Source organism: Mirounga angustirostris, unplaced genomic scaffold (assembly GCF_029215605.1).
Source record: "Mirounga angustirostris isolate CCGP_5_RB_7025 unplaced genomic scaffold, mMirAng1.0.hap1 SCAF_8, whole genome shotgun sequence".
NCBI lineage: Eukaryota > Metazoa > Chordata > Mammalia > Carnivora > Phocidae > Mirounga > Mirounga angustirostris.
The window spans coordinates 70,440,686-70,454,404 of NW_026991716.1; the positions used below are offsets into that span (position 1 = coordinate 70,440,686).

At 37.7% G+C, this 13,719-nt stretch overlaps 1 long non-coding RNA gene across 1 annotated transcript in view; it reads right to left on the reverse strand.

Annotated features, from left to right (window-relative positions):
* Positions 1-12,903, reverse strand: part of LOC129045518 (uncharacterized) — a 54,753-nt gene extending 41,850 nt beyond the window's left edge. The window contains exons 1-2 of the long non-coding RNA XR_008505342.2: positions 12,805-12,903; positions 4,128-4,221 (exon numbers count right to left, since the gene is read on the reverse strand). This is a non-coding gene — a long non-coding RNA (uncharacterized LOC129045518). The remainder of the gene's footprint in view (positions 1-4,127; positions 4,222-12,804) is intronic.
* Positions 12,904-13,719: the final 816 nt, after the last annotated feature.

A 13,719-nucleotide genomic window follows, 5' to 3' on the forward strand; every position in this document is an offset into this window, starting at 1 on the left:
CACACACACATATATATATATACTTCTATGCTAACTTTTTGTTAGGCTTTAATTTATTCATTCCTCAAAGGCCACTATAAGAAATATCTGATGAACATATTATTCCTATTTTTTTATTATGTTACATTAGTCACCATACATCATTAGTTTTTGATGTAGTGATCCACGATCCATTGTTTTCATATAACACCCAGTGCTCCATGCAGTACGTGCCCTCCTTAATACCCATCACGGGGCTAACCCATCCCCCACCCCCCTCCCCTCTAAAACCCTGTTTGTTTCTCAGAGTCCATAGTCTCTCATGGTTCCGTCTCTCCCTCTGACTTCCCCCCTTCATTTTTCCCTTCCTTCTCCTAATGTCCTCCATGCTATTCCTTATGTTCCACAAATAAGTGAAACCATATGATAATTGACTTTCTCTGCTTGATTTATTTCACTTAGCATAATCTCCTCCAGTCCCATCCATGTTGATGTAAAAGTTGGGTATTCATCCTTTCTGATGGCTGAGTAATATTCCATTGTATATATGGACCACATCTTCTTTATCCATTCATCTGTTGAAAGGCATCTTGGCTCTTTCCACAGTTTGGCTATTGTGGACATTGCTGCTATGAACATTGGGGTGCATATGGCCCTTCTTTTCATTACATCTGTGTCTTTGGTGTCCTGGTAAATACCCAGGAGTGCAATTGCTGGGTCATAGGGTAGCTCTATTTTTAATTTTTTGAGGAACCTCCACACTGTTTTCCAAAGTGGCTGTACCAACTTGCATTCCCACCAACAGTGTAAGAGGGTTCCCCTTTCTCCACAACCTCTCCAACATTTGTTGTTTCTTTCCCTGTCCATTTTGGCCATTCTAACTGGTGTAAAGTGGTATCTCAATGTGGTTTTGATTTGAATTTCCCTGATGGCTAATGATGATGAACATTTTTTCATGTGTCTGTTAGCCATTTGTATGTCTTCTTCAGAGAAGTGTCTTTTCATGTCTTCTGCCCATTTTTGACTTGATTATTATTTCTATTTAAATAAAAAATATAAATTTGAAATCAGAAGATTCTCTCAATGTACCTCCTCTGGAACAGAACAGTGACTGCACAGAAAAGGCCTTTAATGGTAGCACTTTATTAGGGCAAAATCCTTGGAGAACCATATCATGGAGGGTTGTAGCAAACAACTACAGGAACCCCAAAGGAATAAAATCTCCATATGAAACACAGCAGGGGTTAGAGTAACCCTTTATGCTCCCAAATGGCTCTGGAAGAATGTACAACTTTGAGCTGTGACATTGTAGTACCTCTGGAGAGATGCCATTTCTGAGTGATGGCCGTGGCCCTTCCACAAGAGACAGCCTGTGTCTCCCAGACCACCGCAATTATGCCTCTCCTCTCCTGGCCTCTGCCCGCAGCATGGGTCAAGATGCCACTACCCACTTAGAGCACTCTCGTTTACAGTCCCAAGGGGATGGTGAATACCACATATGCGAATTTTGGGGAAATGCACTAGGGAAAAAAACCCAGCTTGATTTAGAAATAGTACAACAGTAAAACCCAATATATAGTCAGTATTTTTCAGGGGTTCTATATATGTGAATGTTCCAGAAAAACAAAAATAACTTTTTAAATCTCAAATGCTTTTAAATGATTGATTTGATGAAACAAAATCTAAAGTACTATTATGTTCTTCCTTGCCTTCTCAATTTCTGAATATAATTTTACCATTATTAATAAACTGGCATCAAAATTTTCTACTATTAAACATACCTGATCTGGTGCCATGTGCATTCCTTTTTGATCTTGTACCCAATCCTCACATACCCTGAGCTTTAGCCAAAATGGACTATTTCCTGGTTCCCTTTATATCCATCACTTTTGGCACTTGCAGCCTTAATTCAAGCATGTTTGTTGAGAATGACTCTAGCTCTTCTCTGGTCCCCATTTCCACAGCTCTTCCCATCTTTCCTGACCCACTGCACTAGGTGGTCCCCTCTGATCCACCTTGTTGCACAAGTACTGGAAATAATATTTCCCAAATTGGATGTCAATTTTTGAAATTTTTGTTGTGACATTTGCCAGTCTTTTTCATAATTATTTATATACTTATTTATGTGAATATAAGTTGTTGAGAGCAATAGCCATATTTTATAGACTTTAGTTTACCTTGTTGTGCTTTAAAACAGTACCTGACATGAATAGATACTAAAAAAAAATAATAAAACACTTTTAAGACATTTGCTGAATGAGTTTATAGTAAAGATCCTGACTGGCTAAAAATGAAATTTGATATAGCTGGCAAGTGAAGCTAAGTGAACCTCCCCCCCATCCCCAAACCAAATTCCTTTGTCTATTCTACAATCATTGATCTAAGTAGAAGCTGCAAGTCTCCCGTTTAAAAAAAAAACAACACTCAACCCTGTCCAGAATTGGAATCCATGCCTTACTTCTAGTGCATGGAATAAAACCTGCCTCATGGTAGGTGCTCAATAAATAAATAAACCAAATATTGTGACATAGCCAGGCTTAATTTAACTTTTCCTTGGCTTATTTTAATGAAGCATATCACCTGATCTTATAGCAGCTTTTAGTCCTCAGCCTCAGGAAGAGTAAGGATATTGGTGATTGACAAAGACTATCAAGGAGCTAAACTGTGGCAGCCTGGGAGAGATCATGGCCACTGTGTCGCCCTGGCCCGCAGTGGCAGCCACTGCATCTTGACTCCTCAGGCTTCAGCTCAGGAGAGATAAAGGCACTTGTGGAAAAGAATTCCCTGCTTTTTAAAGACAAGGGCAGCAATAAAGGAGGATCTCAGGCTCACTCTATGCCTGGAATAGCAGCGGGAACAGGAATGATTCACATGAATCATGGAATCACAGAAGACACCTCTCAGTGAAATAGATGGGTGTGATTTACAAGGGAAAGGAGTTGCTACATAAGTTTGCTGTCAGGGCACCTGGGTGGCTCAGTTGTTAAACCTCTGCCTTTGGCTCAGGTCATGGTCCCAGGGTCCTGGGATTGAGCCCCACATCGGGCTCCCTGCTCAGAAGGAAGCCTGCTTCTCCCTCTCCCACTCCCCCGGCTTCTGTTCTCTCTCTTGCTGTGTCTCTCTCTGTCAAATAAATAAATAAAATCTTTAAAAAAAAAAAGATTGCTGTCATTATCTGGTAAAATTTGGTCTCACTGTTTAAGATGACATTATTTTGCCCAAGGGTAGGTATCAGATCCATTCACATTAAAGAAAACTAGAACTACATAGTGTATCAAAAATTTGATCTTTTGTTTAATTAAAGCTACCACAAAGACCATACTTCCCTTGAACCATCACATCTCAAAGCGAAATGACTTTGAATTGCATGGACTCTAAGAGGCATTTATTTCCATGGTTGTTTTTAATTCGGTGGGGGGAAGAGAAAAAATTCATGGATAGCAATAGAGTAAGGATAAGTGTATCTGGAAACTTTCATGTGGCTGCTGAAATCCTGCTTAGAAACCAGTGTGTGTGCGTGTGTGTGTATTTTTCAATTACAAAGTCTTTTTAGTTGTAATAATAGTCAGCCTTTCATCCATTCAGCAAATATTTATTAAGGACCAACATCTTGTCAAGAATTATGCTAGAAATAGAAAAATCACAAGGACCTAAGAGCTAAGTGCAGACCATATGGAGGATTTACCTGAGGAGCTGAGTCCTAACAGACAATAGCTTTTAACCACATGAGGCCTGGGAATAAGGACACTGCAGACAGCGGAAAAAGAGAACATAGTGTTCTTGGAATAGAAAGCAGTTCATGGAGCCTTGATTACTGAGTGGGGGAAAGGGTGCAGTGACAAAGGAGGCTGGAGGGGAGGAAAGATCATCTCAGGGGTTTGAGCTGTGTCTCACAGGTGATGAGGAGCTATCAGAAATAATGAGGAAGTGTTACATGATCTGATTCATATTTTAAAAAGAAGTCAATCTTAAATGGCCCTTAAACATAAGAAAATATGCTCAGTTAAATTTAGAGATACTGCTTATTACCTATTGGATTAGCAAAAACCAAAAAGTTTACATAGGGCAGAGAAACAGGCATTTGCCCATATTTCTGGCAAGAGTAATAACAACTTGGCAACACATACTAAAATTACAAATGCACATACCTTTGACCCAACAATTCCAGTGCTCAGAATCTGTCCTGCAATTACTCTCACACCAATGCGAACTGACATATGTAGGGCTTCATTCATTGCAGCACTGTTTGTAATAGCAAAATATCAAAAACTATTAAATCTCCTTTTAAACCAGACTGGCTAAATACATTTTATTAGCTTCACATTATGGACACTTTGCACTTTAAAAGAATAAATAACTTCCTTATATGGAAAGGTTACCAAGATACATTGTATGCTTGAAAAGGTAAGCACAAAACAGTGTGTACAGCAGGGTATCTATATGTAAAGAGGGAAGATGTTTTAATATATTTTGTTGTATATGTATAGAATATCTCTGGAATAACATAAAAAAATTCCTCACCATGATTACCTGTGTGGAAGGAAAGTAAGTAGCTGGGAGGTAGAGTTGGGAGGGATGCAATCTTTTGTGACTTTTGCCCAAAGAGTTTCATGGAGTGATGTGGGCAAAACCCAAAGCACAGCTGAGGACTGGATGGATGAGGAGTGACAGATATAAGACCACTTTCAAGAAGTCTGGTTGTGGACTGGCTGAGAGCAACAGGGAAGGGTTCAGAGTGGGGATAGGTGAGCAATGTCAGACCAAGAAAAGGCTCTTTTATACCAGAAAATAGACTTGAGTTTGTTATCAAATACAGACACAGAGATAAAAGGATGAAAAATATGGGATAAAGAAGGAGATGTCGATGATATGAAGCCAGGGAAGAAACAGAAATATTATCAATTTCCAAACAAGATTTAAAACTGCAAGTCCAAAGGTTGTACTTTTTTTCTTCTTTCTTTCTTTTACTATCTACCCTCTATTGTCTTTAGAATGGTTTTTGTACCAAGAAAGACTCACTAAATGTTTATTTACCATCCAATGTCATGGCTCCCAAACTTGTGTCTTACACGATTTCTTTTCACTGAACATAGCTGCCGCATGTCACATCCAAGAAAATATGCCATAGCAGATAGTATATGCACATATCAAAGCAAGATCAAAGTGGCATGCACCTACATTGGAAAGTATAGGCAGGAATCCTACCAACCCTACATACCTACCCGTCTCTGGAAGAATGAAGAACATTGCTCTTCCCTCCATCTCCCTGGCCTTCACTGTCAATCCTGCCTAGAGTTCCTAGCTGCATGTGGATCCTCCACAAGGGGCTATGCTTCAGCAGGTCCAAACCCACACTCGGTGTACAGGTCAGGACACAACTCCCCAAATTCCTTGCTAAGTTTTTAGTATTTTCTATGCGCCAGCATTCCAACCCCCCTTTCTGATTTTTTCCTAGTGAAAAATTTGACTCACACCCCCTCTAGTGACAGCCCCAGGAATGCCTCTCAGTGACCTAAAGCATACCTCACTGATAGCAAAGGTACACCTTCACATCCTTCATTCCTGCCTGACACATTTGCTGACATTGCTTTCTGTGATTAGAAAGAAATATTCGGCAAATTGAATAGCTAGAAACTAATAGATGGGAGGGAATGAGTTTCAGTCACAGTATAATGAAGACATCAACAAATCTTCTTTGTTTTGTGAGGAGGAAAGTATTGGAAGCAGGAAGCCTCTGGATATGTAACAAGTAGAGGAGAGAAACGTGGAATATGCTGGATGTGCCCCAGTGTGCAATTGTGATTTCAAAGCTGAGGCAGTATGATCATTGCCACACTTGGGCTCAGCTGAAGAAGACAGAGATCATAAGGCTTAGTGCACTGAGGACACATAACCTGTAGAGAAGATAGCTTTAGAGGACAGTGATAGCAGTGATTAAATATGTGCAGGCTGACATGTGGAAGATTAAGCTTTCTTGTTCAGAACAACTTCAAATTAGTGGCTCTCAAACATTTAAGGGTCAGTTTGAAAACTTGTGAATCTATGGACTTTCTCTCCAAAAAAATATACTTTCATAATTCACGAAGAATCATAGGAAAAACTTAACGGCTAATAAACATAGAGACAGATGTTCAATCTTACTTAAAAGTTCAGGCCAAAATATCTGGGATATACTATTTTTTACCTGTCAATTTGGAAAAGATCAAATGATTTAATAATGCAAAGTATTGTCCAAAGTGTTGAGAAAGAGGCACTCCTGCACTACTGATTCATTATAAACTGGTACAGTCTTTTTTGGAAGATGCTCTATATGTTAAGCATCTCTCCATGCTATAGTTACAGTTCCCATCTTTATGCCTATGATTCTCTAATTTATATCACCCATGCAGTTCAGACGTCTCTTTGAGTTTTAAATATGAATAATCAATTGGATTTGCTTGACTGTCTCAGAGGCTCTGCAAATCCAACATGTACAAGGCAGGGTTAAAAACTCCTACAAACATGGTTCCCTGGTACTGTTCCCTGCTGGTAGTTAGCACCCCCATCCACTTAGTTGTATTAGTCAGAAATCTCAGAGACATCATTGACATTTCCTGCAACTACTTCTGCCTACTTCCCATGTCACCACACTACTTTAAGCCATCATCATGTCTCACCTGGACTAACTGTAATAATCTAACTTGTGTCCTGACACCCACTCTGTTCCTCTGATGGCTACAGTAAGAGTAATCCTTTCAAACCTTAAATCTAATTATGATAATCCCCCTACTTAAAGTCCTGCAATTGCAGACAAAAATCCTAAATGTAGCCTGTAGACCCTATACCATCTCACTTCTAATTACATTTCTAGGTCCCTCTACCCCATACTCTCCTTAATTTCCACGCTCCAGCACTCTGATTTCTTTCTGTCTCTTTAAAGCTCCTTTTCTCTCCTGCCACAGGGCTTTTTTATTTGTGTTTCTTCTGTCTGAAATGATCTTCTCCCTTTCTTTACCTAGTTAAGCTCTACTCAGGATATAATCTCAATTCCCTAAAGAAAGCATTCCTGTGACCCGCTCAGCTCAGTTTTCTTTTGTTATTTTGTATGTGAAAGCACAGAACTATGTCTTTTTTTTCTTTATGGCACTTATAACAATTTGTAATTGTGCCCTATCTATGTGATTATTTTAGTTCTATATTTTCCTGCTACTAGACTGTAATCTTTATGACAGCAGAGACCTTGTCTTTCCCAAAGTGTGTTAGTTTGTCTTGAAATAGCAAGAGGTAGGGACTGTGTGTGAGTGTGTGTTTGAAAATGTGAGGAAGAAAATACACAAAAATGTTAACAGTGGTTATTTCTAGGTGATGGGCTTATGCATGATTTTTTTCCTCTTTCATTTTTCTGGGTTTTTTTAATATACTTTATACAATGGGTATGCATTTATTTATAACCAGATAAAAATCAGTAAATATTATGCTATTAAAGGCCTAATCAACTGAATTTCAGAGGAAATGCCAAATATGAGTAGACCACAAAGGATTGTCAGAAAAAGTATGGAAAACTAACAGCATAAAAGAGAGTCTAAAATGAAATTGTTAAAAAAAAAAAAAAAACTAAACTTGGGGTAAGCAACAGAACAAAAGAGTTTTTTTTTTTAATCTGAATTAGCATCCTCAGAGACATTTGAGGAATGCTATTTTTATCATAACAAACTGCATGAAAAAGAGGACAATCAGAGAACAAGAATGAGATTGATATAATTAAAAATATATTTGCAAAAAGGAAGTGAATGAGCTGCATATAAAATATACACAGCTAAAGTTAGTGAGCTGAAAGATAAATCAAGTCAGTCTCTCAAAACAGGAAATTTAAAGCAATGGAGACTATGAGAGAATAGTTAAAAGACATGGCAGATAATCTAGGTGGTCCAATCTATGTCCAAAATGTGGCTGAGAAAGAGATTGCAGGGACTATATGGAAGAAGGTTAAAAAAGAAATGGTAGAGGGCGCCTGGGTGGCTCAGTTGGTTGGGCGACTGCCTTCGGCTCGGGTCGTGATCCTGGAGTCCCTGGATCGAGTCCCGCATCGGGCTTCCTGCTCGGCAGGGAGTCTGCTTCGTCCTCTGACCCTATCCCCTCTCAGGTGTTCTCTCTCTCTCTCAAATAAATAAATAAAATCTTTAAAAAAAAAAAAAGAAATGGTAGAATAAAATTTATCTGAGCTAGAGACAAAAACAGGTCTTCACATATGAAGAACCCACCAGTAGCCAAGTGAGGTGGGGGAGAGGTCAAGATATAAACCTAGACACAAACTCTAGAAAATCAATTAACCAAGGAAATAAAATCCTGAAGCTTCCAGTTAGTAATATAAATTATCTAAAAGAATCAAAATCTGCAGTTTGAAAGAATGATCATGAACAATAAAGCAACATCTTCAAATTCCTAAAAAAAAGTTAATTTGAATCTAAAATTCTCTAAATCAAACTATTTCTCAGAATAGACATTTCAAACATCACTACCATGTATCTTATATGGAAAAAATTCCAGCATGTATTTTAACAAAATTAAAAAGAAATATATGAAAGTAGACAACATAATTCATTCATTTTTTTCTTTCAAGTTTTTTATTTCAATTCCAGTTTGTTAACATACAATATAGTATTAGTTTCAGGTGTAGAATTGAGTGATTCATCACTTACATAACAACACCCGGTGTTCATCACAAGTGCCCTCCTTAACACGCATCACCCATTTAACCCAACTAACCCACCCCCCACCCCCACCCACCTCCCCTCCAGCAAACCTCAGTTTGTTCTCTATAGGTAAGAGTCTGTTTTATCGTTTGCCAGTCTCTTCCCCCACCCCATGTTCATCTGTTTTGTTTCTTAAGTTCCACATATGAGTGAAATCATATGATATTTGTCTTTCTCTGACTGACTTATCAAAAACAATTCATTCATTTTAAAACCTTTTTTTTTTAAACTAATCACAACTCTAGATGCTGGGAATACATGATAAACAGAAATTACAAAATCCTTTCCCACATGGAGCCCAAATTTTAGAAGAGGGAAACAGATGATGAATAAGATAAGTAAAATATTTAGACTGTTACATAATAATTCATCAGAGATGGAGAATGTTGCAAGGATGCAATTTTAAACAGGGTTATCAGAGCAGTCTCACTAGGAAAGTAACATCTGAGTCAAGAGCTGGAAGAGGTAAGGGTTTAGCCTTTAGACATCTGGGGCAGAGCATCCCCAAGTGGGGATAGTGGTGGAGGTTTCATTATGTGCAAAGGCCTGAGGCAAGAGCAAGCTTGTTGTGTTCTAGGAACACCAAGGACACCACTGTGGCTAGAGAAAGTAACCAGAAGGAAAGTAATAAGAGACAAATTACATGGGACCTATTAGGCTACTGGTAAATGTTTGTTTTTAGTCAGAGTGGAATAGGAAATTACTGAAAAGTTTCAAACAGAGAGATGACATGATCTATCTCTTGAGTTGATGTACTAGGAATAAATTGAAGGGGGTCTCAGGGAAGCTGGATAGGAATTTATTACAATAATTCAGGCAAGAGATAAGGAAGAGTCAGACCAAGATGGTAGCAGACTAGGGGATAAGAAGGTTTTATACTCTAGGTTCATTTTGGAAGTAAAGCTAACAGGAATCAAGTGTGAGTCCAATGTTTTTGACCTGAGGACCTGGAAGATAAAACTGCCATTGCCTAAGATGAAGAAGCTGAAAGAAGCAGGTGTGGTGGGGAAGATCAGGATTTCAATTTTGGACATGTTAAATTTGAAATGCCTATTAGATACCCAGGTAGAGTTATGGAGAAGGAAGTTGCATAAATAAGTCTGGTTTTAAGAGAGGATATAAGACATGTAGAAATAGGTATTTATATTTACATATAAAATATATATAAACATATATATATACACAAACACATATATGAATCATGTAGAGATGATAATTAAAAATATGAGACTGGATAAGGTTCCAGAGAAGTGGATGGAGATGGGAAAAGGGAAGGGATTTTAAAATTGAGTTCTAGGATGTACCTATGTTTAGAAATCAGAGAGATGAGAAGAAAAGAGCAAAGAAAACTGAGAAGTAGTAACCACAGAAATAGGCAGAAAATCATGGGAGTATCATGTCCAGGAAGCCAAGGGAAAAACATGCTTCAAGGAAGAGAGAGTGATCAAAATTGCTGATGGGCCATGTAAGATGACCACTGGACTTAGCAACATAAATGTAAATAGTTACCTGGATATTGAGTGGTTTCTGGGAATCACGGGAAGAAATTAGAGACAGTGAGTGAGTATAGGTAAGGCTTTAGAATTTTCTTATTATAAAGGGAAGAAAGAAGTGAAAGGTAGCTGGAAGGGAAAGTGAGGTCAAGAAAGAATTTGTTATGAAAAATAATAGCATCTTTGAAGGTTAATGGAAAATCCAATAGCAAGCAGGAACTTAAACTTGATGAGGAATGAAAGGGGGAAGAACCAGAGCCATGTCCTTGCACAGGCGAAAGGAGATGAGATGGGAGGCTGAATGAGAGAAGCAGGGCTTGGCAAGGAGCATGCAGAGTTCAGCTAACAGCAGGAACAAGGGCTATTTTGGGGTATGTAGGGGTGAGAAGATGAGGTACTGGGAGCGTGTGGAAGTGGAAATCTTCTATTTTCTCACACCTTTTACTTGACAATAAAGACGGGAGAGTGGAAAAGAGAAAAGAGTGACATCTATGTATGGCTCGCAGAAGACCAAATACAGCAAGAAAATCCACTTCACCTTGATGCTTAAAGTAATTTCCTTTAATGAACTCAATTGGGAGGGTAGTTGTTTGTTTGTTTGTTTGTTTGTGTAAAAACTCACATTTCCTTTTCTGTGGGTTTAAGCATGTGACTTGCTTCCATAGTGACACATATATATCACTATACACATATAGTATATGTCTATGTATTTTTTAAATGTCATTCATTAATCTCAACATTTCGAAACCAAATATAAAAACTGAAGAAAAATAAAACTAAAGAGCATAATGAAACTATTATCAACCTTGACAATATAAAAACAATATGATAAATAGAATCAGGAACAAGGGAATGAGGTGGAAGTAAAGTATGCTAGAACCCTCAATTGTATGTAGAGTTAATAGATGCTGTGTAGAATTTATATATCAAAATTTAGCCCTAAAGGCAACTACCAGAAAAAAAAACTGAAAATAATAATATAACTAATACATTTAGGAAACAGAGAAGGAAAGATAGAAGTTGGTTAAAGTTCTTTTAATTCCTCATCTTATAAATCACTGGGTTAAATTATCTATATAGTGTAACTTCATAAATCAAGAAATTAAAGTGTAATTTAAAATTATATTGGTCAATTCCAAAAGAAGTAAAGAGCAATGTGACTACTTCTAAAGTAGTATTTACTAGAGAGGAGATGGTGAGGGGGAGATCTTTACCTCTCATAAATTTCAGTATCATTTGATTTACCTGTGCATTAGTATACATGGATTATTTCCAAAATGTTAAAAAGATTAAGTAACTTAAGGAGCCCTGAATGCTATTTTGAATCAAGTAGGACTTACAAAAGATTATATAATTAAACATTGGTGAAATCTAGCTCCTTTCAGAATTGACTCCACCAAGTGTTAACATTAATGTGCTAGCTTTCATCAAAAGGTTGCTTTGAGAGGTAACCATAAAAAAATATTTCCTTGTTTACTGTAAAACTGTTGTTGAGGATGTTGTTTATCACATGATGCAACATTCACTATAGAGAGTCCTCAAGTGAGTGTCGTTTAATCTCAGTGCTAAATAAACCTTTGCTTCTGCTGAAAGGCTGTCTTACTTTCTCCTGGGCAAGAGAATTGTTCGTTGGTTTTGTTCACCTTTTTGACCAACAGTCAGACTGGAAGCCCCATCCCAGCAATTCTGTTACCCTGTATGGATGGCATGTTTGTATTTTCCTTCTCCTTGGTCCTGGTTTTATATTTTATCTTTTAATGTTACCTATTTGGGATATAAACTGTGTGATGTAACATCATTTGTAAATTGAGTAGGGCAAAATAAGTAAAGTTTGTTACATAATAAAATATACTATTTATGACCATTAATAAAATGCCATAGTCCTCCTACTTTCCCAAACTGCCAAATCATACTCAAGATCTTTTCCCATCTCCTTAGAGGTTCTATTGGCTAAATTTAGGCACAGTTATACAAAGTATAGACCAGTATGTCCTCAAAGTTTTTCAAATAAACTGGACAAAAGTTTCAAGGACACATACAGAAGGAAAGCTTAAATACAATAAATCTAAATACCAAATATAAAAGAATATTTCCAAATAGTTAGAGCCATTCAAAGATGGGAGTTCACTACCCTATCCTCAGCAATTTGTCCTCTCCTGAGACTCCATACCCCTTTCTGCTGGAGTTAGGGAGATACATGTTTAGGTTCCCCACAGCAGGAACACTGTCCAATATCCTTGCCTCTGATGATCTCAGTGTTGGAAAACATCACTGGATTATATATTCAGGGTAGGAGACTTGATGTCTAAATCTCTGCCTTATCCCTTCCCTATCCCTAAATTGAAGACAAGTATTAGTCTCATTGGCCATTGGCTCAGTCAGTCTCAGTCACCATGAAGGAATGTCTACTTCACCTGTAGCCTTGGTCCCTTTGGAGACAGTTTATTTTTTGGCCTCCACCCATTACATGAGTTAGTAAGAATATGCCTGCAAAGGATAAAAGTGCTAGCTCAGCAGCCCTAAATGTAAAGAAAGCTTGGGAAGCTAGAAAGAAATTATATACAACATTAAAATTGGCACATAGTTCTCCATGAGCTCACCTCAATGTCAGATTCAGCTGCAGATCAGAAACCAATACCGGGGTGCCTGAGTGTCTCAGTCAGTTTAGCAGCTGACTCTTGATATAAGCTCATGTCTTGACTTTAGGGTTGTGAGTTCAAGCTCGTGTTGGTCTTACTTAAAGAAAAAGAAAAAGGAAAAAAAAAAAAACTAATTCTGACTCCAGCTACTTTGTAAGCAAGTCATGGTAATCATCTAATACTTATAACCATTGGAACAATTTGTAATCTTCTATTTTCATACAATGCTGAATCACATACAGTAACCATTTTTCTATTATTTTGGGAATTAAGCAGACATGGTTAGTCAGCATTACAAACCAGAATCTTTTCTGAGGTTTTGATGAATTGGGAAATACTCAGGGAAGAATTTCAGAGGACTTGAATCATTTAAAGAATCATGCAGAGCAATACCATATAAGGTCATAGAACAGAGAGTGCCTAGACCACCACTGAGTTTAATTCTGAGGGTAGAAACTGTAATGACTCATTCAGACCAAAAGGGGCTCCAGTGTCTGATATCCACAATATCTCCTCAGAGCTCAGATTGCAACCCTGTCCCTGTGGAGAAGTGGAAGGCAAGGGAAGGAGAAAGACAAACTCTGGGTTGAGATTGAAATGAGGGAGGGAAACTGAGGACTTAATAACCCATACACCTTACCACCCAAGCCAGACACATCTAGATCTGTGTTCAGAGTGCATCAGAAAACTGTCTGCAAAATGTCATCTTTTTCCATCGTTTTGCTATTTATTAATTTTTTCTTAGTTCTATGTAGAATTGTCATGGTAAAAAACTAAAAAAATTATAGATGTTACATAAATGATAAATTAAAGGGTGAGTCTCCACTTTACAAAAGGAGTATTGGCTTCACACACACAAAAAAAGTCATAGCATTT